The sequence below is a fragment of the Drosophila takahashii genome, chromosome 3R (genome assembly GCF_030179915.1).
Source record: "Drosophila takahashii strain IR98-3 E-12201 chromosome 3R, DtakHiC1v2, whole genome shotgun sequence".
NCBI classification, from domain to species: domain Eukaryota; kingdom Metazoa; phylum Arthropoda; class Insecta; order Diptera; family Drosophilidae; genus Drosophila; species Drosophila takahashii.
The window spans coordinates 37,276,637-37,303,038 of NC_091681.1; the positions used below are offsets into that span (position 1 = coordinate 37,276,637).

The 26,402-nt window shown below is 38.8% G+C and overlaps 1 long non-coding RNA gene across 1 annotated transcript in view; it reads right to left on the minus strand.

Annotated features, from left to right (window-relative positions):
- LOC138913377 (uncharacterized) overlaps positions 1-26,402 on the minus strand; it is an 84,196-nt gene that overhangs the window by 56,411 nt on the left and 1,383 nt on the right. Inside the window, exon 2 of the long non-coding RNA XR_011419081.1 lies at positions 4,288-4,365. This is a non-coding gene — a long non-coding RNA (uncharacterized lncRNA). The remainder of the gene's footprint in view (positions 1-4,287; positions 4,366-26,402) is intronic.

Sequence of the window (26,402 nt, forward strand, 5' to 3'; positions counted from 1 at the left end):
TGCCGTATGTTTGCGTTTGAGAAGTGGAAAATAAAAAATATTTGTACACTTCCCGTTGTTTGCAGTTTTCCTCGTATCCGATTAGATGGCCCTAGATGCGAAAAAAAACCCGTGTAGATTCCTTCTGGAAAGCGGATTTCATCTGAGCAGAAGTTAATCCCCATGCCACCTGCAATGCCGACTAAAGCTTAAATGCATTCAAAGTCAAAGCCACATTAATTAGCATGCTTAGCTGACTTTTATCAAAAACCAATTAAATCCACACACTCACACGGGTAGCACACACAAAGTAAAGTTGATAATTAAATGAATCTGTGTGAGTGGCTTTGAGTTCAAAGTTGGCAGCCAGCTTTTTAGCTTTTTTATTTTCTCAGTGTGTGTGTGAGAGCTCTTTGGCATAATGACACATGCGACACGGCGGTATTAAAAATATATATAAAAGTACTAGGCAAATATGCATAGCGGGGGGGTAAAAAATAAAAATCACAAATAACATTATTAACGTTAAATTAAACTTTGGAATTTTGTTTGCCTCCGACCCCCAGCCCAAAAAAAGGACTCAAAAGAGAAGGAAAAGGATTAACTTTTCGCAGAGTGCCTGCTGAAAAGTACATTAAAAACACAGGCAGGAACCGGAAGTGAAGACCAAAGGCTTGTTTATGTTTACCGTAATTTGCGGCTGACTCTCAAAACATAATCAAAGACTTCAAATAAAGTCGTAATCGAGCATCTTACCTAGTAGGATTCCCAGAGAGATTTTTCCAGATTTTTCCGCCAACAGCTTTTCCACTTTTCTCCCCATTTTCTCCGCCCACTTGTATTTGTCAAGTTGCAAGCGTATGCGTGACACGTAGTAAATTAAATGTGAAACTCTGTAGCAGAGTGTAGCTAACTGAGAGTTTAGTGTTTGTGTGTGAGGAGCTGAGTTTGAGTGGCTACAAAGAATGCTGTTGAGCATAGGAATATATATATATAGTATATGTACCCCTGCTATAAATCATCAAAGTTCAACGTTTGCCATTTTGTCTACAATGTGCAAGAGTGTTCGAAGAAGTCTGTGAGTCTGCGAGTGTGTGAGTGTAGAGTGTACATATGTATGTGTCTGTGTTTGCCTGAGTGTTTGTACCCAAATGTGTTTGCTTTGCAATTTCCTTTTATTTATTTAAAGTTCTTTAGCAAACATTGCGCTGTACCAACGCCTCTTCTCTCTTCTTCTCTCAGACACGCAGGCAATGTTCACATTAAGTTTTCTGCCAAAAGTTTTAACAAGTAATCTTTTAATTAAGTGCCAGCCATCCGCCATCCTCCCCAGCTCAGAAATCTCCTCAGACATTCGGCAATCCTAGAATTATGAGAGGAGCAACAGGAACCGAAACAGGGAAAAGCGGCGGAAAAACGCACAAATCTAATTTGATTAATGGTCAAATGCTAAGCTTAATTAGTGGAAACAGCAGCAGCGAAAAACGCGCCAAGCCAACTGGAATCGAGCATTAATGGTTGCCATTGCCACAAATACCGGGCTGAATAAGAAATTAAATAAATAACCACAAAACAACAACTAATTGCACCACAAACGACAATGGAATAAACAACACGGCGACCACTGAAAAGGAAAAGCGGAAGGAAAATGGAACAAAAATGGCAAAAAAAATAGCGGAGCTGAAAATATTTCGCAACTAATAAAAACATTGCGGCGTACTAAATCAACTGGAAAACTGTAAAACACATTGAAACAAAGGTGAACGAGAAAAGGTAAAACGTGGGAAAAAGGTAAAGGAAAAGGGAAAGCTATATAGAGGTATTAGGCCTTAGGATACCCATTAAAAACCCAAAAAATATTGTGATAATATAAAGCTTTATTTTTGATTTAAAAATATAAAAATAAAAACTGAAAGGACATTTAAAATATTTTATAGAGAAAGTATTAGACCTCAAGATACACAATATATAATATTAAGAAAATATGATATAACCTTAAGATACCCCAATATATAGTATTAAGAAAATATGATAGGTATAATTTATTTTTTATTTTAAATTAAATAATGACAAGTTAAATAATTAGTTTCTGACTTTTATAATGTTTATAAAATAATATACCCCTATTTTTCTTAAGTACCTGCTATAAAAAGGAAACCCGGCAAAGGAAGGTGAAAATAAATGAGAAAGATGGTAAATAGTTTTCCCAAGGGTCCGGCAGAAGTAATGGCAACTGACATTTGACATTAGTTTTCTTGCGCCACGAACATTTATTTTTCTTTTCTGTATTTTTTCCAGCGTCCCTAATTAAAGAGATTGTCATGGATTATAATTGCGGCACTTAAGCAAAGCGATGGCATAAATGCATGGATATAGATACAGACATATATGCAACGAGATCCATTCCCTTGAATTGATATGCTTTGTTCTTTTTTATACACAGAGAGGGAAAATCCCCCCTCCAATTGAAGTCAATGTACTCAGTGTGCATAGAGTTTCCCCTTTTTTTTTGCCATTCTAAAGCTTTGGATCGCATTTCATACAATTGCGAATTGGAGTTTACATTGTCGGAAGAGTCTCTCCTATTTTTTTTATCGTTCCGTAATTGGACTCCACTTTCAATTGCTCTGCTCTCTCTCTCTAAGCGTCTCTTGAGTTTTCAACCTTAATTGCACTTTAGCAACGTTTTCTGGGTTGTTTGTGTTTGACCAAATTTCATTGCTACTGCTGCCGCATCCACTTGATCGATTGATTGATTGATTGATTGATTGTTTGGCCGATTGTTGTTCAAGTGGCCCTGGCCAAAGGAGAGAAATATTTGCATAGATTTAACTAATTGCCGGACAAACGAAACGAAAGCTATCGGCTTAAATCGAGTGAAGTGCAATGCAGTAGACTACTTGACCAAATATTGGCATTCGATTTTTCTTTTTCTCTTATCACTAAATTTGCTATTAACGTGATAAGAGTCTTTACTGAAATTGACAGAGGATCAAAAGCTAAACGGCAATCATAATTAAGTTTTCGCAACAAACGATTTCAATTAGCTGAAATAATAACAACAACATCTGAGAAACTCGACCTTTTTGACCAAAAAGTGCAAACACGAGATGAAAACTTGGCCAAAAACTTTAGCGATAGCAGCTGCCCCTAATTAAAGCCGAAAATCTCTGATTTTACACCAAAAAAGCGGAGAAGAGGAAAGGGAGGAAAGTTCCTTCGACGTTAAACCAGTTTTCCAAGATAAACGACACTTTTTGGCAATTTATTTGGGACCAGTTCTCAACGCTTTTTGGCCAGCACATTTTAGGGGTATTTTTTGGGGTATTTTTGGGGTTTACTTTAGAGGCCACATAACATTTCAATTTCCTGGCCCCATGAATAATGGGCAAATGTCCAAAAAGCTGCTGCTGGCCAAGCTACACAGAAAATAAAAATCGATATGAAAAAAGTTTTATTTCTACCTTATTTCATAACAATAAAAAGCCGATTAATGTCAAATTTATGATTCAAACATATCAACTTGATATTTTATTATAAATACTGTTTAAAAATACTGTTTAATAATATTGTAAAATAAGATAAATATAATCTTTAAAAAATATTAAATTAAACTGCACATATCAATCTTCTCTTTTGACTATTTTTTTTTTGCTGTGTAGGAAGCCAGTAGTAAGCCAGGAAACTAAATACCCAAACCTCGTAGTCTTGAAGGTTTGTGGCCAACTTTTGTGGCTGGCTAATTGAACTAATTGCGAAAAAATAGCTTAACAATTTTCCCGGAGGTCCATTTGATAGACAAAATCAAGGATATTGATTTGGATTTTGTAGTCCGAAGTCCGTAGTCCATCATTCAATTAGTTTTTGGGCAGGCGGGGGCCTTACAGAATTCACATCGAATTTCGAGCGAATTTATTAAATGATATTTCTTGTAAGCTGACAGCCTCGCTCGGCATCCATTTGGTTTTGGCTCAATGACAAACCAGACATTGACATGAATATTCACTTTTGAGCAAACAGACACACGGATGGATTTGCAGACACTTAATATGGCAGCATGTTAATATTCATATTCATATGCCCGCCCCCTTGTATTTGTCAGTCAAAAACGTCACAAACACAGGTGTATCTATATGTACAATGTATATCTATATATGTGGTGAATTTAAACCAAACTCAAAACTCATTTAATTTTGGGCCGAATATTAAGTGAAGGCCTCTTTATTACCCCCACTTTGGATTGGATCGAAAATGGTCGAGTGTAATAATTGATATAAAAAATAAATAAATTAACGAAAATTTAATTACCTGATGGCTATTTGGTTTGGCCGACGTCTGTTTTAATTGCTATCGATGGCGACAATGGCGACGACAAGGGCATGTGGCCTAAAAACGATAAAAGGGTTGAATTTCAGTACACAAACTATTATTAAATAAATAATGGAGTACAAATGTGCAAGTGATGGGTTATGTTATGAATGGAAAATATTTATATACGTGTAGGGGGTCAAGAAAAATCGGTGAAAAACCGAGCACCGCATCCGCAATCACTAAAAATTAATTTCAATTTTATTGCAGCGCAGTATAAAATGATGCAATGTCCTGCAGCAGGAGGAGGAGGACCCAGCCGCAGTGAGAACAAAACAAAACTGGAGTGAAATATGCAGATCAACTCGGCTGGCTGTCAAGGGGCGAGAATGCGCGGAGTGGAGTGGAGTGATGTGGAGTGTATTTTCAGCAAAAGCCAAACATTTATGAAAATGCAAAAGCGTTTTTAAGGTTTACCCCAGGTAAGCTGCAACAGCAATATTAATGTGAATGGCAGCCAAGCTGAAAAAAAGGAGGAAGACTGGGAAAAAACCCCAACCCAAATCCAAATTCAACCCAAACTAAACTGGCAGCAACTGCTGGGGGATGCCAAAAAACACAGAGCATGAATTGCGGTTTAAACATTGAATTATGAATATTTCTTTACCTCGACCCCGACCTGGATTTCCCCGGGTGCCAGCGAACATTTATCATTCTGCCAGCCGAGATTCTGATTAAAAGCGAGAAATGTTTCGTAATAATCCCCGCAGTCAAACTAAAATCTTACTAAAATCGCGAGCGAAATTGCAAGAACTGTGCCACGAGTTTTAGTCTCATTTGAGATCAGGGAATTTTCGTACGGATGTACATTTACCCAGTTTTGTTTAGTTGAATGATTACGTATAATGAAGAGCAGGAGGAAATTTGCATTCAATTTGTAAAGCAATTCACTTGCTTCTTATGCTAAATGGCAATGGCATTATATAAATTAGACAAAAGCGAAAACGAAAACTTTTCGAGCATCAAGAGTTGTATCCTCATCCTCCATCCCACCATTCCCCCAAAACTCAACCCGATACCGGGAATTTTCAGCCTCGGGGCCTTGAGCCACTATAATTGGCCCAACTTTTGCTCGGTTAGCATGAAAACTCATTTATTTCAGCGCAATCAACACACATACAGCACACTGACAGCGGCCAGCGGACAGAAAGTGGAAGTTATAGCAATTAGCGGACTCAACTGAATGGAGCCAAAAGAATTAGGCAACAATCCAGACAATCGCGTAGTCCAGGCAACGCTGCAAAAAAAGAGGAGAAAGTGGTGAAAGGACCTCAAGCCGATTGAAGTAGGGATGCCATGAAAGGATGTTTATCTGTTTTACAAACTAGTGATTCTTGCTTTTCAAGGAATTGCACAGAAAGAAAATATCATTGACAATTAAAAATGTATAATGGAAAAAATATATAACTTTAGCTCATATAGTTTCCGAAATCATAGCGTTTAGACGGACAGACAGACGGACATACGGACAGGCGGTCAGAAAAACAATGCTAGATCTCGATCAAGAACATATATACTCTATGGGGTCGGAAACAATTTCTTTTACCTGTTACATACTTTTCCCCGAATACAATATACCCTTTTACTCTATAAGTAACGGGGGAAATCACTGTGACATTTACATTATCTCTTTCTTATCAAACGTTAGTAATTAAAAAAATATTTTAGTCCTATAAGTAATTAAGTAAATATGTAGTACACACAAAAAACAGGTAGTTTCTACCCCTAACTATCTGTAATCAAGAATTTCCTGTATATAAGGCCGAAACGTAATTAGCTGATTGTTCCAAATATTTAAATGATGTCAATACTTCCCCGTTCCCTTTCGTTTTGCAATTAACAACGGCTGACCATTTTCTCACAACACTTTTCTTTTTTGCTGAATATTTATAAATATTCGGGATATGAACTTTGTATTGATTTATTGAATTTTGTCCAATTTTCCCAACTCATTAAGGCCTATTCACATATATGTATATGTGGCCTTTATGAGAGAGTTATGTACATAGCTGCATTGTAGTCCTTTTGTTTTCTTTGGCCAAAAAAATGAATTTGTCATTTAATTAAGTCGGCAGACAGAGTATAATTTGCGCAATTTATGCACGACAGCCATTTGCATAATGCAGCGCAACAAATCACAAATCAAATGTTTATTAATGCCCAGACATGGACTGGAAATCCACATATCCATATCGTTTTGCATTTTGCAAAGCACACGCTTCGCTGGCCTGTCCCCATGAATTATGGCAAAACAACTCAATCAAAATGCAAACTGTCAAATTCAACAAACCAAAAAGAGGGAAAAAATAAAAACAGCTAGTAACAAATGAATTAGCCATATCTATTTATGCTATCCTGTCTAACGGGGAGTGTGAGTGACGGCGTGATAACGCGTTATTACACTATAAAATCATTAATATGGCGGCTCTAATGTCGCGGATATGTAAATGCAGCCACTGTCACGCGAAACGCTTATAAAAAAAAGAACGGAGAATATATAGACAACGAGCCCTGAAATGCGGCATTAGCTGCCTATAGACGAGATCCTTTGACAACGCCTACCATTTTACCATTTGAGGCCATTACCCGACACTTTGGCCATAAAGTTGAGTGTGTGTGTGTGTGAGTCCCAGTGCCAAGGCAACGAAATCTATTAGTTTGCCAAGGCTTGGCGGAAATTCCAACCAAAGAGGTGGAAGGCAGCCGAGAGAGCTGCGACAATTCCGTAAATTTGATATGCGCAATTTGTTAGCAAACGAGGACGCAGAGACACAGGACGAAGGACGAAGGGGTGCTCTCTCATATATGTATTATAACTACCGTGCCGCCTGGCAACCTGTTGCCGCTTGTTACGCACTTTTATGACGCCAGCGGGTGGGCTTCTTCGAGTGGATTGCGTGTGTGCCACAGTCTCAGTCGCAGTCCCAGCCCAACCTCAAAGTAGTCGCCATTAAAGGTAATATGCCACATGACTCGCTGATGGAAGAGTCACACACTCATCCTTTTTCGCAGATTGCTATATCATAATCAGAAGGCAAACATTCTGCAGAAGGGGGTTATGAAATTAAATAGAGAATATGCTAAATGAAACCCACAAAAAATATCCTTTATTAGCAATCTTTAATAATAGTGATCACTAGATGTTTTAACTAACTTAAAAAGATGGCTAAAAACAATACGTTCTGGAAGTAAAAAGACCATTTAAAACATGTAGGTAAGTGGTTTCAAAAGGTTGAATTTTTATATAACTTAAAAAATATTTTCAATCAGGAAATCCGATGGATCACTAGGTTTCTTACTCACTGAAAAGCCTAAAAGTATACAAACCTTTGTTTTGAATGTCGAAAGACCTTTTAAAAAATCTACTAAAAATCTGGTACATTTAAAACTTGTTAAATAATTTAAATAGGTGCCTAAATGAGTGCTTTAATATATTTTGAATGCAGAAACCCGATGAATTTATCCCAAAAATAACAAAAAATTCCTTGCATACTTTTAGGTACTTCTAAAAATGTTTTTAAAACCCTAATATTTCAAATGGTTCATATTTACTTTAAATTCTCTTGGTCAACTTTAGATTTAAGATATTAAATAATTTTACTCAAAATTGTTTTGAATTTCAAATGGCGATCTCTTCTTCAAGCTAGTAATTTCTTTGAAAATGCGATATGTTTATTTCATTTCATTCTGTTGTGTGCTATCCACCATTTGATATGCAGAGAAAAAGAGTGCATAAGTTTCTTTCCAAGGCTCCGATATACTTATAGTTTATACTTTGGCAAATCTCAGTTCAAGACAAAAGTAGCCAACTCAAGTTGGAAACTTTCTTCTTCATTTTTTCTTCGCATTTCTGTTTCAGCTTTTGGCATTTCTTATGCAGCTGATTGCATTTGGCCAAGAGCACCGGCAACTGCAGCTGCAATTGAATTTTATAACAAACAATTTTACGCTTTAAGCACACTAGAATTTGCTTTTGTTGTAGCTACTAGCTACCAATGAGGCTGATGCTGCCTTGAAGTGGCCGGAGTGCGTCATTGACTTTGCCTCTGGCCAAAAGGCACTTCTCTACTTTTCTTTTTTTCTATTTATCGTTATTTACCATTAGCCGACTTTCACCGGACTCCTGGCTTTCCTCGGACTCTGTAACGACCACAATAAGCATTCTGGCCCAACTACTTGCGCTCGCCTTTATTTTCTGCGGCTTCCACTTCCTCTTTTTTGCAGCCTTGAGGGTAATCGTGGCCCATAAGCAGGCACAAGTTTAATAAAAAATAGGAGAACAAAAACGGAATCAATTCACCTACCCAAGCAATTATGGCCCGGCAAGTTGGAAGAGTAAAAAAGTTATTCAAATGGTTCTTAATTAAATTAAGTTTGGCCCAATGTAAAGCAATTTTGCTCAAAGGAAAAGCATTTTCGGCAAATTATATGGAATTGATAAGGACGATAAGGATTATTTAAAACTGTAATTTTTTATAACAAATATTTTTTCTAAAAAAAAAAAAAAGAGAAATAAAAAATATAAAGAGGATTTCAATCTTTAATTTTTATATTAAATATTTAGTTAGAGAAGTTAAAAGCCTTTTAGGAGTTTTTGAAACACAATATAAAAAATATGCATATATGCAAAACTAGAGACTAATTAATTTCTCACTTTTGCATCAGCTTGAAATCTAAGCTGATTTATTTATCTTCAACAAATAAATTTGCTTTAGTGTTTAACTACGTTTTGCTTTCCTCACTCACTTCATATACAATTTAAAGCATTTTAATAAAGTTAAAGAATAAACAATTTTTCATGTTTACATTTTCGGTGAAAAGAGATTTATCACATTTTCTGCAGGCAGCCACTCAGGTCCTGAACACTTTTATGAAACTAAAGCTTATGCAATTTGTTAGACTTTCGTTTCGTTTTTATTTAGGACTTTAAAAGATTTACTTTCTTTATTAAATATTGTGTGGGGACTTATCGCATTAGCATTTTTTAGCAGGCAGAAGACACAAGCACTTTTTGGCCAGAGATTCAAGACAAAGTTTCCACTCCCACAGCTCCAGCTCTACCCCCCAACCCCCTGCCCATTCTAATCCCATTCCAGCCCCTGGTGTATAATTATTCTATCTGTCGCATATGCATGAGATCAGCTATAAGGCATGGAACACGCCCCCGATGTCTCCATCTGGCTTTATGTATATGTATGTATATGTATTCATATTCGTATGCCCAACTTCTTCGTCTTCCCACTCCGCAGCTTCATTAGCAACTTTGTGCGTATTCATTAGGAGGCAGCAACAGGGGGCCAAAAGCCCCCCAGAAAGCCCCCCTTTCTGTTCCCACAGCTGCGACTGGTTGATAAAAGATTTATGCGAGCACTGATAACCCGACAAAACGCCCACATCCATAGACATACTGCCAGGATTCTGGATAAATAAACAAAAAAAAATACAGAAACCAGCAAAACCAAAAATTTCTATGGCTGGAGAGGAAAGTCTCAAGTCGGGTAGTCAAATATAAAAATAAACGAGAGAAAAAACGAAAATTAAAGCACATAAAGGCAGCTGCTTGATTTGGCATTCAGCTGGGGCCTCTCTCTTTTCCTCGATGAAAAAGCCTGTCTGTCTGAGGGCTTTAGAGGGTCCACCAAAAAAAAAAAAAGAAGCCCCCTCCGTAACCGCAACTTGTTTCAGGAAATGTTTTGGCAAAATGTTTGGTAACTCGACGGCTCGGCGGCTCTTTCACATGTTCATAAATTAAAATGCCGCAAATCAAATTCACATAAGGCTTCAAAACACTCAAACGCCCGGCTCAAAGCGCTGGCAAAACTGACGGACAGAGGCGGCGGTGGTGGCAAAAGGGGGGCCAAAAAGGAAGGCAATCCTTGAACATTGTCTAAACCGAAAAACCCAAAAACTGGCGCGCCGCTGCATGTTAAATTATGTTCACACTTTTGTGGGCTTGGGCTTCACTGGCCGGACCCAAAAAACCTCGAATACGGAAGAGGACTACCGACTACGTTTTGCAGAAGGAGTCCATATGGGTGGGCGTGGTCATGGTTGTGGGCGTTGGGAGGTTTGCATGTGCGGTTTTTATACTGGCCAACCACTTAATCTCCTTTCGGTTTATGCTGCTTCTGTCTTGGTTCTTCGTTTTTCAAGTGAAATTTATTATATTTTAATCACTCCCCGGGGACTTGTTGTAGCAGTTAAAGTGTATTTTTAACTTTCTTTCTCTTTTCCATACACTGCCTCGGAAATATTAACAAAATTGCCTCCGGAGGAGGCTTTAAATTGCTTTAAGCAAAAACCCCCCATCATAATTCTTCCAACGAACGCCCCTCCATTCCTTTTTCCCTGTTTCGCGAGGGGCGTTTATGGCCACGCGGCGTATACGCAACTTTCGCAATGCTACACCCGGAACGCACTTAATCATTTTGATTGTCGTAAATGGCGCATTTTTAGTGCGTCGCAGCTCGTTTCGGCCCGTTTCTGGGTTTCTGCGGCTGCCTTTCCCGAAAAAGGAAACAGTTTCAGCTCATTAGTGATTCATTTATTTATGCTGGCCATTACTTAAGTTATTATTATATGATTAGGCGAAAGTGCGGCTGGTTCATTTATTATGCATCAGCCGCTTAAATGCCAAAGATCGAATTGTGATTGTGTGAGTTACTCTGAAGGCCTTTGGCTTTCGGCTCAACTGTCAGGCACACGGAACATCGATCGACTTGGACAGCTATTAGACATAATCACGGCCGATTCACACAAAGCCCAGTCAGCCGGAGAAGTGCAAGGGGTTTGAAGTGCCCGTGCCCGAATAAATGCCTGCATGCCTGTGAGAAAGCCAACCAACAGACGGCCAACTTCCGGGTAAACGGGTAAAAGGGGGGCCTGAAAGCCAAGGCAAAGGCAAATCACGGCCGAGCACACAGACCAAAAAGCAAGACTGGAAAAAAATCACCAAAACCGTCAAGCCACAGGGATATATTGATTTTGCCTTTCGGGCCAACACACAACGTACATGGCCAAAAACGTGAACAAAGACTAAAATCAAAGCCGCATGCAGAACGCAGCCTGCGGCCTCAAGGAAGAGCAGCCTTCCTGTCTCCTCGGCTTCATCTGGCCTTCACCTCATCCTTTCCCTCCTCCTTTGCATCCTTCATCTCACTTTCCGTCTCTATCAGTGGCTGACTCCTTTGCCGGAGCGTTAACGAGCAGTTTGATGGCTCGAAGAGCAGCAAGATACTGCAATGCACTGGGAGAAAAGAAAAGCAGGGAGACCTCTTAGCAAGAAGCCTCTTTAAATGGTGAAAGTACTATCACTTAGTATTGCCTTTGGATTTTAAAACGTAGAAGATTTTTTTTAAATCGGACCATTCATTAACAAGTTATGAGCAAAGCAAATAATGGAATTTAAGCAGTGCAAGCAGTGGCTTTGCTGCATACATATCTCCATCCCACTTGCACTTCCTTTAACTGAGTTACTCTCTCTTGCTTAATTTTTAGACAAAACTAAGATTTTTCTTGCAGTTTAGAACGGTTCACTCTGCTCCCTTAAATTGCCCGACCAAAAGTCGGCTTAAAGCCTAAACTTAAACACACAGCTTGGCCAGCTGGGTAGCTGGGTAGCTAAAGGGGTTGCCCTGACCCCTCGTAGATCAACGGCACTTGTTGGCCACTTTTTTTCCGCCAGCTCGGCATTTTTCTTCAGTTTTTTTCCCAGGCTTTTTTCACCGGCAGCAGTGTGCAGTGGGCAAATGTCGTAACGGGCAAAGCGCAGCCACAAAGCGAAAAATAACATCGCCCCATCATCGTGATGCACGTTGACTTTGACGGCTCCTCGCCCATGGTTGCCACATGCCACATGCAACGGGGCAACAATGTTTCTATTCGATTCGATTCGTTGCGATTGGATTCGTTTCGGTTGCATTCGGCTTGCGTTTCGGGCTGCGTCCTTGCGGTGGGCCTAACAGCACAAGCAGGCGAGCCAAAAAAATAGTGGCGAACAATTCTATTGATTGACAGTTTGGCAAAACGCACAGCACCCGTGGGCCTTTGGTGCCAACAAAAGCAAAAAGCCGAAAAGTGTAGAGCCGCAGGCGTTACCGTTGCGGATGTGCGCTTAAAAACGTTGCAAGCAACGTGAAAAAATGCTTCCTCCATTGATTTGTTATGCAGAAAGGTGCAGGCCTCGCCCGAGGCGTTGAATGTGGTTCCCAAAAAAAATTAGGCGCATTTTTTTAGTGGCGGGGGGAGCCTCACCATTCAATGCGAAAAATTCTTTAAATTTTTTGGCGCATCCAACTAATTGACTTGATTGGCGGTGCGTGATTCGCCAGGATTTCCTTCCAAAATTCCAAAATTCCTAGCTCTCCAAAAATGTTGTCAGCTTGATTGATCAGCTTTTGTACATACTATTTTACCTGCTTCGTTGACACTGTCAACTGTCAACTTTTTGCCGACCATTAATCACCATTAATCAAGGGCAATGGCACTTCACTTCAGATATATATTTAAATACACACAGCGCCTGTCTTCATTTATTTTTTATCATGCAAATTAAATTTAATTGCTTAACAAGTTGTGGCAATTGGTGGGCAAACACAGGACTCAGCAAAAGTAAAAGAGAACCCTCCACAAATTATCTGTGCTGGGCCAGACATTGCGGCCTTTGGGGGGTTGGGGGATGGGATGGGGGCTCAAACAATAACTAATGTCAGCCAAGCGCAAATTGCTTTATTAAATAAAGTTCAGCCAAAATAAGCAGCAGACCAAAAAAAGGAAAGCAGTAGTAGCAAGTATCCCCACACATCCCAGGGGGGCTTACGAAAAGTCCCTGGTCGGCAGGAAGAATCAGAGTAAATTGTACAATGTGGCCAGTGTTCGGTGTTCGGGTTCGGGGTTTCGGTCGTCTAATCATTGTGCACACACTCCATAGAATAGGAGGGGCCAGCCAAGTTGGCTTGGCCAGGACAAAAGGACTGGCAAGGACATGGGTGGGCTGCCCACAAGGACTGAAAGTATTTTTAGCTAATATCAATTTTTCATAGTTCAAAGATTTTTGCGCAGACACACACAAAGAGGGGAATCGAGTATCTGTGTGTGCACATGTCCTGGCCATTGAGGCAATAAGAAATTTTCTGGTTTCCTGATTATAAACGATCCTCTGCAGCACATATATAGTTTCAATGTACACTTAAAACGCAGCAAAGCTCTCCATTTGATTTGTTTTCATTTGCGGCTGCCGTAGAAGAAATAGCGCTTATAAGAAAAAAGGAGACACTGGCACTTTGAAAGTGATAATTTATGGTCAATGAGTGCCAGGCAACATATTCAATTTCCGACAGCCGCCACCGCTACTATGGGGATTTTTCCCGATCCAGGCCATGGGATTTCATTAGCTGCAGCTGCTGTAGTTGAAGACTGGATTCGCTTTCAGGCAGGGATTTCAGGCAGGTGTAGTCTGTAGCCTGCCTTTGCAGCAGCTCCTGTTCACCGATTCGATGTGACAATTTCAATGTGTATGCTCATCGTAAATTTTCACCAAGCGTTATCGGCAACGACATCCCTGCTGCTCCAGTGGCCCTTATTGTATATCCCTATACCCTTTCGCAGAGGTATGTATAAAGTGCATTCAATATGAAATAGAATCTTACTTACAAATAAGTATAAAAAATAATTTGTTATTTGTAGGATGTTTAGTCGAATTAATAACTAAACTTTTTTATATCCGCCAAAGCTTTTATAATATCAAAAACAATTTCAATTAATTTATGAAAATTAAACCTTCTAAACTAGTTGACTTTGCCTTTAATCTTCCTATATACTAAATCCCCCATAATAAAAAATAATCCAAATTTAATGTTCCTTTTAAGAAAGCAGGATTCATTTAGGATCCTTCTTGCTACTACAAAGAAAAAACTAAAAGTTTTTCATTTGAAGGATTTTTAAATAAGTGAATCATTAATCTAAATCCCCCTTAACTTGTATTATGTTCATAATAATTTCAAAAAATTAAGCAAAATGAAATCTTCCCCCTCAGAGGAGAAAGGATTCTTTTTTTTACAACTTGAAGAATTTTTAAATAAATTAAGTATTAAACTAAATTACTAATAACTTGTTATATTTCCGAGATAGTTTCAAAAAATGAATACAAATTAAATCTCCCTCCTTAGAAAGCATGCTTCAATAAAAATCCTATTTTCTTGTACTTCAGTTCTTCGATAAATCCAAGGGTATTTCAAATCCAACTTGCCAAAGTTTCTAGCACGCCTTCCCGTTCAGATTTTGTGCCGCAGGAGTTGGTCCTGTGTGTCACTCTTCTTGGCCGACTTGCAGCTGCATTGTTTATGTGCTCTGGCCTGGCTGAAGTCGTGTAAATTCTCCCCTTCATCTAATGGCAAATTTATTTGGTACGTAAACAGTTTTTCGGCAGGCACACACAGAGGGGTGGGATATATCGGAGATACTGCGAGGCGTTTGGGGGATATATCTTTTCTGCTTTGCCGTTGGCTTCTGTATTGTCTGCTTTTGCTGCTGTTCGGTGAAGTCAACTTGGATTGCATGTAATTCCTGTGTCAGGCTGAAATTGAATTCCATTCTCAGCCACAGTGGAGTGTGGATAAGCCAAACTTGCTAATAATGCATCCAGTTTGGTGGTGGTGGTGGAGTAACTTTTCCCAACAAGCCAACAGGTTAGACATCGACTCACTGAGTGATTGTCTAACTGTCTGCCTGATGTTTGTTTGCTTGCTACTTTTACCCGTTTACCATTTCGGTTTTGAATCAAATTTCGTATGCGTGTGCGAGGTGCTCTTGTTTTCAGTTTAATTGCACAAATCCATTACGCATACGCAGCGTTTGCCGACGTGGATAAAGTGGGCTGTGTGTTGGCAACCAACCAACGGCAAAGGGAGTAGCGAAAATTAATTTTTCTCAGCCGCAAAATTGAAACCGAACAGCGTCGAAGCGCGTCGGCAAATTTACACACCATTAAGTAGTTTACCAGCACACAAACAAAAAGGTGTGTGTTCGCCTGAATAGCCCACCCACCCACTCACAAACACAGAAAAAAAATTCGATATGAAATAGGATCATTTCAACCTTATTTCATATCAAAAAAGAGAAAAAAAAATCGATATGAAATAGAATATATTCTACCTTATTTCATATCAATAAAAAGAAACAAAAATCGATATGAAATAGGATCAATTCTACCTTAACAAAAATTCGATATGATTTATGTCACTTATCAAAATGATATTTTATCATATCATTTAAAAATACAAAATGTAGTATTTTTTGAACAAAAAATGTGAAATAAGATAGATATAATCGTTATTCATATCAAAATGATCTTTAAAAAATATTTATTTTACCAGCACATATCAATCTGATCTAATTTTTTTCTGTGTAGCCATATGATCCACATGGGTAGTCATTGTAATTTGATATTATGCTGCCAAATGGCGGCATGTGCTGGCAGCACAATGGCACTGGAAACTGATTCAGAATACTCCAAGTTCTGCGGATGATAGAGAAAATAAGCAAAGAAATATAATAAAATAAAACCCAATATCCGGCGAAGGCTTGTGCGTGTGTGTGTGCACTGTTCACTGTTCACTATTCAATTCGCTCATTTCATTAAGTTTCTTGTCGCACTCTGAAGCACTTGACGTTGACAACGTGCCGTATGCGCAATATGTGTGGGTGTTGTGGAGGTTGTAAGTAGGTGGAGCCCCATGTTTATCAGGCCGCATAACGATGTGTCACTTGTGCGTGGCACTGAATAGAGAGAGTCAGGAGTGGGAAGTTGGGAGCTTTGGAGCCTGCACACACTGCATATTGATATGCTAATCGAGCTGGCAACAAAAGCAACAGCAAAAACGAACTTTGAGTGTATGTGTTTGCACGCCTAATGGCACAAAGACAAAAGCTCGGGCGCACAAATGGCAAAAACGGCGAGCGTGATGTTGGTCCTCCTGGCTTTCGAGGTGGGCAAGCGCTATTAAGCGCATTATTTAGCTTTGGACACAATGGCTACACCCACACAACAACAACTAGACAACAACCACAGCTGAACAACTGTGTAGATAAGCACTTTTGACGCTGTAATGGCTTCGCTGACCACTTTGTATCCTTGTGTAGCCATATGCTCGTCCTTTTTACCCCGATAGCCCCCTTCTCGCACACACACACATCTAAAGTGCCCTTAAGTGTCCTGGGCAGGCCACATAAGCGACGACACCTAAGCAAAACACGCAAACAACCAAGTCAAGCCGAGAGTCCTTGTCGTCCTGTCGTCCTGCCGTCCATTTGGCGTGAGAGGCGCCTCCATTGATATGCCCCAAAACTCAGCTCCGGTGCAGGCCATGTCTGCGGTTAGTTTCTGGCTTTCAGCAAAGTCGGCTCGATTAGGTCTGCCCCTCGAAACCTCAGGAACAACGGAAATCGGCCAAATGAATCACTCATTTGGTAACTCTTCACATTTGCAATATGTGAAATATGGAGTTTTTACTACAGCTATCATATCATATTTATACATCCGAAAAAAAACCATAGTATAACTCTTAAAAGTTGTATTAAAAATATAATAGGTCAACTATATGCTTATGGTAATAATTTCATTCATAACACAAAATATGAACTATGTAGCATTATTTTCATATTAAAAAAAAAAATCATCCTATTAATATATTTTAAAACTCAATGGATTATATATTCACTTTATTTTCGGGTAGCTTGTAAGCACAAACAATCTCTCATAGACAAACTCCTAAAATTTCATTCCACAGCTTTCATTCTGGCATATAAAACTACCTTATATTTAAAACTAAGCCAGTATGGATCTTTTTTTCTAAAAAGTTGTACAATATTTATCTTTATAATAAATTCAAAATGTTTGGCTTAAAACGATACGAACAAGTCTTTCAAGTAAAAGTGAGCAACGGATATTGTGTTATTACATTTTTTATGTAGTTTGCAAACTTTATTAAGCAAGCTGGGGAAATCTTAACTATTGCTTTTAAATCTCTAGTAATTTCGCAACCAAGTTGTCTTTGCAAAACAATTTCTTGGTTTTAATAAAAGTAAACAAGAAAGGAAGCTAGCTTCGGCCAGCCGAAGCTTATATACCCTTGCAGATCATTCCTATTAAAAAACAAATCGCAAAAATGTTAAATTTTCTAATATTTCTCATTAATTTTCCGATCGTTCCTATGGCAGCTATATGATATAGTCGTCCGATTTTGATCAAATTAAAATTGAAATTCGAAAATATTTAAAAAGAGTCATATCCTAGAGTAGAAGATAATACAATAAAAACCAAAGAAGCTAGAATTTATTTCCTATTACTTTTCCATTAATTTTCCGATCGTTCCTATGGCAGCTATATGATAGTCGTCCGATTTTGATTAAATTAAAATTGAAATTCGGAAATATTTAAAAAGAGTCATATCCTAGAGTAGAAGATAATACAATAAAAACCAAAGAAGCTAGAATTTATTTCCTATTACTTTTCCATTAATTTTCCGATCGTTCCTATGGCAGCTATATGATATAGTAGTCCGATTTTTCAAATAATTAATTCGAAATTCAGATATATTTAAATAACATCCCCAAAAGTAGAAGGTAATATTTCAAAAAACACCGAAGTTAGAATTTTTTAAAGTTTTTTTTTTCCGATTGTTCCTATGGGAGCTATAAGATATAGTTGTCCGATCCGGTCGGCTCCGACATATATACTACCTGCAATAGAAAGAAGACTTTTGGGAAAGTTTCATCCCGATAGCTCAAAAACTGAGAGACTAGTTTGCGTAGAAACAGACAGACGGACAGACGGACAGACGGACAGACGGACAGACGGACGGACAGACGGACAGACGGACAGACGGACAGACGGACAGACGGACAGACGGACATGGCTAGATCGACTCGTCTTGTGATACTGATCAAGAATATATATACTTTATGGGGTCGGAAACGTCTCCTTCACTGCGTTGCAAACTTCTGACTGAAATCATAATACCCTCTGCAAGGGTATAACAACCCGGCTTAGTTGGCCGAGCCCCGAAATGACATAAAATTGGGTAGAAAAGAATGCAATTTTCGTGCCTATTCAAAGGACAACGCGTATTACTCAAAAAGGAATTAACTTTTCCCCACTCTTCCCCAGCAAAAGTATTCCATTTAGAGTGGAATGGGAGTGGGAGGCCCCCTCTTTTTTGCAGATGAGCTCACGTTAATCCCAAAATCTGCCCAAGTGCTGCCGAAAAACAACAACAAAGGGCAAAAATAACAGATTCTAGGCGTAAGAAGCACGCACACACAAATTTAGCCGAGAAGATGAAATGGGAATTACGCACATTCTGACAATGTACACACTGAGCTTCGGTACATGGCTGCGTATACGCAATATGGCTCCACTTTCCTTTTAATATGAATGCTAATAGGCTAAGTCGGGATTTCTCTGGACGTTCTGGGTCTCTTTTCTCCGTTCTCCATTCGGGGGCTCCTCGAAATGTAATTTTCCCACAATTTTTGTTCACTTTACGCATGGGGGCCAGACAATGGCCCAGAGACCGACCGAATGAATGGAACAGCAATATGGTGCAGAAAAAGCGGCAGCAGTCGTGGCAATACAATGGCCAAGCCATTTTTATCGCTTTCTATGCCGTTGGCTTATGTTCTGCAGTTAACCAGCGAAGCCCAAGTCGAGCATAAGCCCACTGAGGATGGCATTCGGTTCCCCCATTTACTGACATTTAATATGACTTTACTTACGCAGGAACAGCCACCCACCGAAAAATATATATGGAGATGGAGTGGAGATGGACGAAATCTTTCTCGTATTATGCAAACGTCTTAGCCAGAGCAGTGACCCCCGATGACCCAAAGCCAGCAAATACACATAAATATTTGCGAGAAGCGTATGTACTTTTGGGTTCCAGTACAATACACTAGAAACCAGGATCTAATATTTATTTATATAAAGCCAACTTAAGATTAAAATCTATAAGAATACAAATGGGGTTTTAGGTCTAGGAACTATGGGTAGTTAAGATATATAAGGTAAGATATTTAAAAACAAATAAAATCATTAAATAAAAGATGTTTTTGTAAAGTAATCAATGCATACGGTTACACGCCTATCTAGCTTTGGTCACACGTCGATTCTTCTTTGTGTCGCTGTCCGCGCAACAACTATTCCATTGATTTTTTTCTCGAGAATCCTGTTTCAAATTCAGAACTTCAATATTAGCTTTTCTCAGTGTACAGTATCTTCCTGTATGAGCCATCCTCTGTCGTTAACAAGCTTGCACTCTAATTTAGGCCACTTCCTATTGTGGCTATTTCTTCTATTTCTCCGTCCTGCAGGATGTTTATCGTGGAATTTACGCCGCGTATGCCGGCTGCTATAATTGGCTGTTAGGTGCGTTAAGATTGCGCTTCAATTTCAGATAGGTGACATTTCGTTGCATTTTAATGAGCTTCATTCTGCGACCAAGCGCCACGCCATGCCATTCCATTTCATCAGCGGCTTATCGACTTATCTGCCAGCCTGGTAATTGCGTGCTAAATTTTATGCTGACTCTGGCCAAAAGCACAAAGCCAAAGCTAAAGCTAAAACATTCAAGCCATCCGCCCACCTAGGCCATAAAATGCTGTCTAAAAATCTGTCCAAGCAGCAGGTTTTATGAATGCATGGAATATGTATGGCCTAATCAAAGGCGATGCCAGTCAGATGTGTCTAAATAATTCAAGTGTTTCGAATAAACACATTTAACAGGTCGACGCCGAGTCAAAAAGTCGAAGGAGCCCAAGGAGCCAAAAAGCCAAAGGGCGCCACAGCAACAACTTTGGGCATTAACAAAAAGCAAAAACAACAAAAACGGAGGGCAAAATACCGCATAAATGATGCAAAGTATTCTTTTTGCCACACTTTTCTACTCTCCAAACAAGTTTAAACAAAAATCTCTTGTTTTGGGGTAATGAAACTGCAAGGAGCCGCCGCCGGAAGGAAAAACCTGGAAAGCCTGCTGCCTGCTGCCTTCTGCCTACACCTGCTGACAAAGACATTTACTCAAAAAGTTTTCCGTGTGCCGGCGCAAAATAAAAGGCAAAACAAGGAGGCGGCTGGTGGTGGGTGGGTGGTATCCACAAACTGGGACACCAAAGCACGACAGGCATTCCGCTGGCAAAACGCCCGCGCCCATTAAGGGAGCCCACAAAGGGCGCGTTTTTCATTACCATCGATGGGTGGTTGGGTCCTAAAAACACCGGGTAAAAGGCAACAAAAGTCAAGGATACTGTCAAAAACTGCCGGCGGGCATTTCCTCACTTTCCATTTCACTTGTCCTTGCAATCGTCTCCGTCTGTCGACTGTTTCGTTTCTTACGGTTTTTTTTTGTCTTTTTCTGTTTTGGATTTAATTATTTGGGTTCCTGCGGGCATTCGGTACCCCCAAAAAATAAAGGAAGTGTTGTCGTTTTTATTTGTATTCCCTTTCAGGTTTTCGACTTTTAAATGAACATTCCAAAAAGCGAATCCTTCAGGCCTTCTCTCTTTATTTTCAGTTATATACAATTTTATATGCGTTTATATTTGCCATGGCTACATTCATTTATTATTCGATTTGTTCACTTAATTAAACCGAATTTAATCACAGCCAAAAATTGTTTATTTATTTGCTTATGTGTATCTTAGGCAATTAGACAAAAGACTGGCTGAATTGCCTACCACAATGGCCACGTTAAATTTAAATAATAAACAACCATAATTAGATGGCAGCACAGCAATTTATTATCATTGGCAAATGGCCTTTAAAATCAGGGTCCATTATGTTTATTAAAACAAATTTATTTACCCCAAAAAGTCAGATAATTTAAAGCCATAGATAAGGTGCAGGCAAATAAGATAAACACTTTAATTTAGGCCAGTGAAATGGCTGCATAATGTTATTTTTCCTTTGTAAAATTATCGTCTTGTCAAAGCGCCTTTAAGCAATGTTCATTTTAAATTGCCAAAAATATTTTTAATTAATTTTGGAGATTTAAACAATGCATTTTGCCAAGTCGAATCATCTTAGCTGTCAATAAATGCACAGCCACAAATGTCAACTCAAATGCATATTTTGATTCAAATATTTGCAGTTGAATGTCTTGGAAGATATTTCATAAATTTTCTATTTAAGTGCGGTTTGCTTTCTCTTAAGATTTGTAAATATTTCATATTTATTGCAAACTAATTGTATATAGAACTTATTATAAAAAGTATTTTCACAAATATTTACTATTAATTTTAAAAGTAATGTTTTTAATCTTTTAATCAACATTAATGTAATATTATAATAAAAATTACCAATTCAGTTCACTTAAAAAGGTGCCTAAATAGCAAACATCACGAATGGTACTATCTATAAAAATTAAAAAGTAAAATTAAATATTATAGAAAATCAGGTAGTTGGGAAAATGTCTATATCGTGTGCTGCAACTGACCCCTCGTCTAATTAGCGGCACGCACACACATGCAACTCGCACTCACACACACCCGTGCTCAGCACTCAGTATTCAGTCCTATAACAACAGCTTACAATTTAAGCTAATTACGTGGTGCACGTGAGGCTATGATTTAGCGTTTAGCATTGCAATTAAGCCGACAACTGGTGGTCGAGCTGAGAGGGGGAAAAGGGGGATTTCGGGAACTAGAGCCAACCTTATCATATCAGGGCCAGCACGCAAAGTAGCTCCCAAGTAGAGTGTGTCAAACCATAATGGACAAGGGCGACAATAAAAAAACGGCGAGGAAAACAAATGCCTGGGAATAAAACAAAAGCCAATGCCCGTTGACAAGTAGCGAAGGCCAACATACAGGCTCGGGGAAAAATTACAAAAAAATAAAAGCGGGAGAGAATGATCTAGTCGACTATCAGATACTTATTACTAAGCCAAAGGTTGTTTCCATTCCATTATCTGTTCATAACTTTTGAATGAATGGTCCGATTTTAAAATTTTCTTTTACATTTTGTTAGATATTAATAAACACAACAAAATGGTATTTAAATTTTTGCGAAATCTGTACAGAGTTGTGCTGTAATATTCCTAAAATGTAATATACCCAATTACTTCACAAGTAATCGGTACAAAAATAGCCTTTTTTCTACATAAAAACCATTTCTCCTAAGGCCTAAGGATAACCAAAACGCGGATGCGTGCACGGCGGACGTTAGGGGGCTAAGTTATGGGCCCACGACCGCAACGAAACGCGAAACTATGGGGGCGTTGCCAGAGAAGTGCAACAATTAAATTTAATTACCAGTGTCATAAATATGCCATGTCATACTCAAGCCCACAAAGCACCCATACATAGCCCACAGTCCGCAAACGAATGCAATTGCCTAAGCAAAATAATCAAATAACATGATGCCACGGACCCGAGAGCGATTCACACAGCCGCACAACCGAAATGCCTAACCAAAAAGCCAGTCAACCAACGTGTAAATTACCACTGCACAAATTAATTATTCAAATGTGCACACTCGAATGGCTAAACAAACGACGCATCTGTGAGTGTGTGGGCCTTGGCATTAGTCGGGTCCCGAAAACTGGGCCAACTGCAGCATCAGCTACTGCAAGTCCAGCGGCAAATGCAACTGCAGCAGCAGCAGTAGCAGCAGCGCAGCAGCAACGGCATCCTAATTAGCCGTAATAAAGCGCCTAAGCATGGATTTCGGTCGAGCGGCAGGCTGGCTAACCAAAATTGCAGCATAATTTGAAGTCCGGCCAAATACTGTGAAATCAAGCATCAAAAGCGGACTGAATTTATAGGGAGATGAGGCTAAACTAATTTTCCACGACTCAAAGTCGGGATTCGCTTGAAGAAATCCTCTTGAAATCAGCTTAAATTTGGTCAGATTATCTGTTAATGTTTGCTTAAAATTGCCTTAAGGAAAATTTTTGGTCAGGATTTTATAAAATTAACAAAAGATTCGAAATAAGAAGCCTTGTGAAAAATTGAGTTTTAGTGCTGGTACAAAAATCACTTTTAAATACATTGTTGCATAATTTTAGGCATCTTTATAAGCGGTTTTGAAACTCTAGTCATTTGTGTATCAATACAAAATCTTAAGGTATAAATTATTTTTAATATTTTCAAATAAATCAAAAACCGTGTGCATTTTACAAATGGTTAAAACAGAAAATCCGAAATGGTAGGTACCATTTAATACTGCCCAAGACCTTTTCCTCAGCACGCTTGACAAAATTTAATGGTCTTTGTTAGCTGCAGCGCAACCCAGCGAAAATATTGACAATAAAAGAAAACGTAGCATATTTTTCTGCACCGGCAGCAGAATTAGCCATTAGCAAATCAAAGATTGTGTTTACCCCTCGGTAATTCTCGCCGCCCCGAAGACGTTTTCATATTTTCACTATTTTCACGCTCATTATGCGCCAGGCAACGCTCATTGCCCCCGATTGCTGGATTCTTGGGTTCTTGGGGCTCTTGGTTCTTGGGTTCTTGGCCCTCTTACAGCAATTACCTGAGCTGCTGGCTCATTTTTATTTTCCTTCTCGCGCTACGATTGCTGCCACATTTATTTTACTTACTCGCTGCTTCTGCCATTTCTGCTGCTTTCGTTTTCATTTTTATTTTTTTTATTTCTGCCATTTCAGCTGGCCACAAACAAAAGGAGGAGGCAGCAGTGGAAAGCGTGGCTTGGCGTCATAATGAGCTCAAATTTATTGGGTCATTTGGAAAAATACGAGAAATCTACCACTGCGAAGGCTCCTCCTTCGTTTTCATGCGAGGAGCCATCGACATTCCTTATTTCGCTTCTGCCATTTAGCCAGAAATTTTCAACATCAAGCAAAAATACACACAGAAGGGGGAAAAATAAAGAGCGCACCGAAAATAGTTGCTTATTATGGCATCTAGATTTCGTTCTCCTTTCGTTGATTTTTTTAATTAGTCAATAGTTGGAAAAGGGGCTAAAAGCAGAAACTGTATAAACCTTCGAAGGGAAAATGAACTGTGAAAATAAGGAGCTGAAGAAATGGCCGATTCATATTTATTAGTGAATTGTAAAAGGACTTGGAAAGGATAACCGAACAAAGGCGGAATTAGTTGGCTCTTTGATGGAGGACCCAGAAGAAACTGTATCTAAAAACTAAGCAGCTTAAAATCTATGTCGACCAAAGGTGACCAATATGTGGCTATAACTACTCTATTCCAACTACTAGATTATCTCCAAGGCTCTCTCTTACTTGCTCACATTATTATTGTGTGTGTTCTTGAGCTTTTGCCTTAGTCACTAAGTGACCAAATAATTCCCCTGCCAACAACTGTATTAATCTCTCATCTGAGCAAATACAATTTGTAATTAAATGTCGGTAATTAATTATGAATTCCAGTGTGGCGAATGAACAAAGTCACACAGCCTTAGTTCGCATTTATCAATTGCGATGGTAGACAGGAATGGGAAAAGGAGCCGGGACAGGAAAAGGACGAAAATATAGCTCGTTCGGAACCAGGTAATAACCAAGAACCAATCGATGCACGGACAATTGAATTAAAGCCAATTGCAGCCAGTGCGTACACAGAAAACAAATTCGCTATGAATTAGGGTCATTTCCACCTTATCTTATATCAATAAAAAGCCGATAATGTCAAAACATATCAACTTGATATTTTATAATTTTAAAAGTTATAAAAATTCTGTTTTGAAATACCAACTTTAGAATTTTTTGAACAAATATTGTAAAATAAGATAAACATAATCTTTATTCATATCAAAATGATACGAGTGCACTTATCAATATGATCTTTCGACAATTTTTCTTTCTGTGTATGCGTTGTGCCTCGTTTTATTGTTATGAATTATGTTTTGTTATTATTGCAATCGACCGTGTGTGTATAGCCAATATAACCGACCATATGCACGGTGCGAGCCGGGTTATTCGAGATGGCCATAACCGAACTGAACTGCTGGCGATGCGGTGGCCCCGTGTGGATGCTATTTACATTATTCCATTATTATGGAATATTTTCCTGTGCGAGCGCCTGTGTGCGGTCTTGTTTAATTAGCCAAATTTATGTACGAATGCTTTAAAACAATTACCACAACAGCAGTAGTGGCCACGCCCCCATAAACATGAGATATGCGATTGGAATTTTGAATAACAATTGGAACTTAATAGAGTTGCCTGCTCTTAAATTAAATTGCATTTTGTGTGGGGAGGTCTAATAACAGAGGGGGTTTTCGACATTAATGGCCAACAGTCAGGCGAAGGATCCTGAATTCGGAAATCTGGATCCTGGGGCTTCTGAATAATGACTGTCGAACCGATGAATGCAGCTCGATAAACATAAATATAAATATGAATGTCTTTAACTATTATACCATGTGATTGCTGTGGCTTTCGTGTGCCTTTAATTATTTAACCATTATGTGCGCTGACTTATTTATGCCTGGGTTGTGCGTGTGTAAGAGTTCGCTTTTATGTATATGTTCTTTCGGTTCGGGATATATATGGGCTCCTCGATATTTCTCCGCGGGCGGGACGCACTTATTTATTGATATGTCTTTCATTTTTAAGCTCCGGCGGCTGCCCGCAGTATTAAACGGAAATTAAAGTTGCCGATATATATTGCCTGTGTGAAGAGATACATATACATATACGAGATGGGCTTGCATTTATTTTAAAACCCCATTTTCACCCATTTTTCACCACATACGCATATTTACATACCGTTTCTTTGACCTCAGCCCTTTTTAAATGGAGAATATTTTGTTACAGGGTAGATATAATATTGAGCTCGTTCTCGAAAAGAAAACACAAGAGAGAGGGATCTTAAATGATTTTATTTTACTATATTTAGAGTAAAATAGAAAATCACATTTAATATACATTTTATTTGACAATTTTATTAGGCAATGTTAATCCGCCTTTAATGCGATTGACAATGATGAGTTTCGTTGAATTTTTTTCAAAATTTCATTTAATTACAGGATTAAAGTGGGCAATCGCCGCGAACAAAATTCCATGCCGCAAATTGAGCCGCGACCA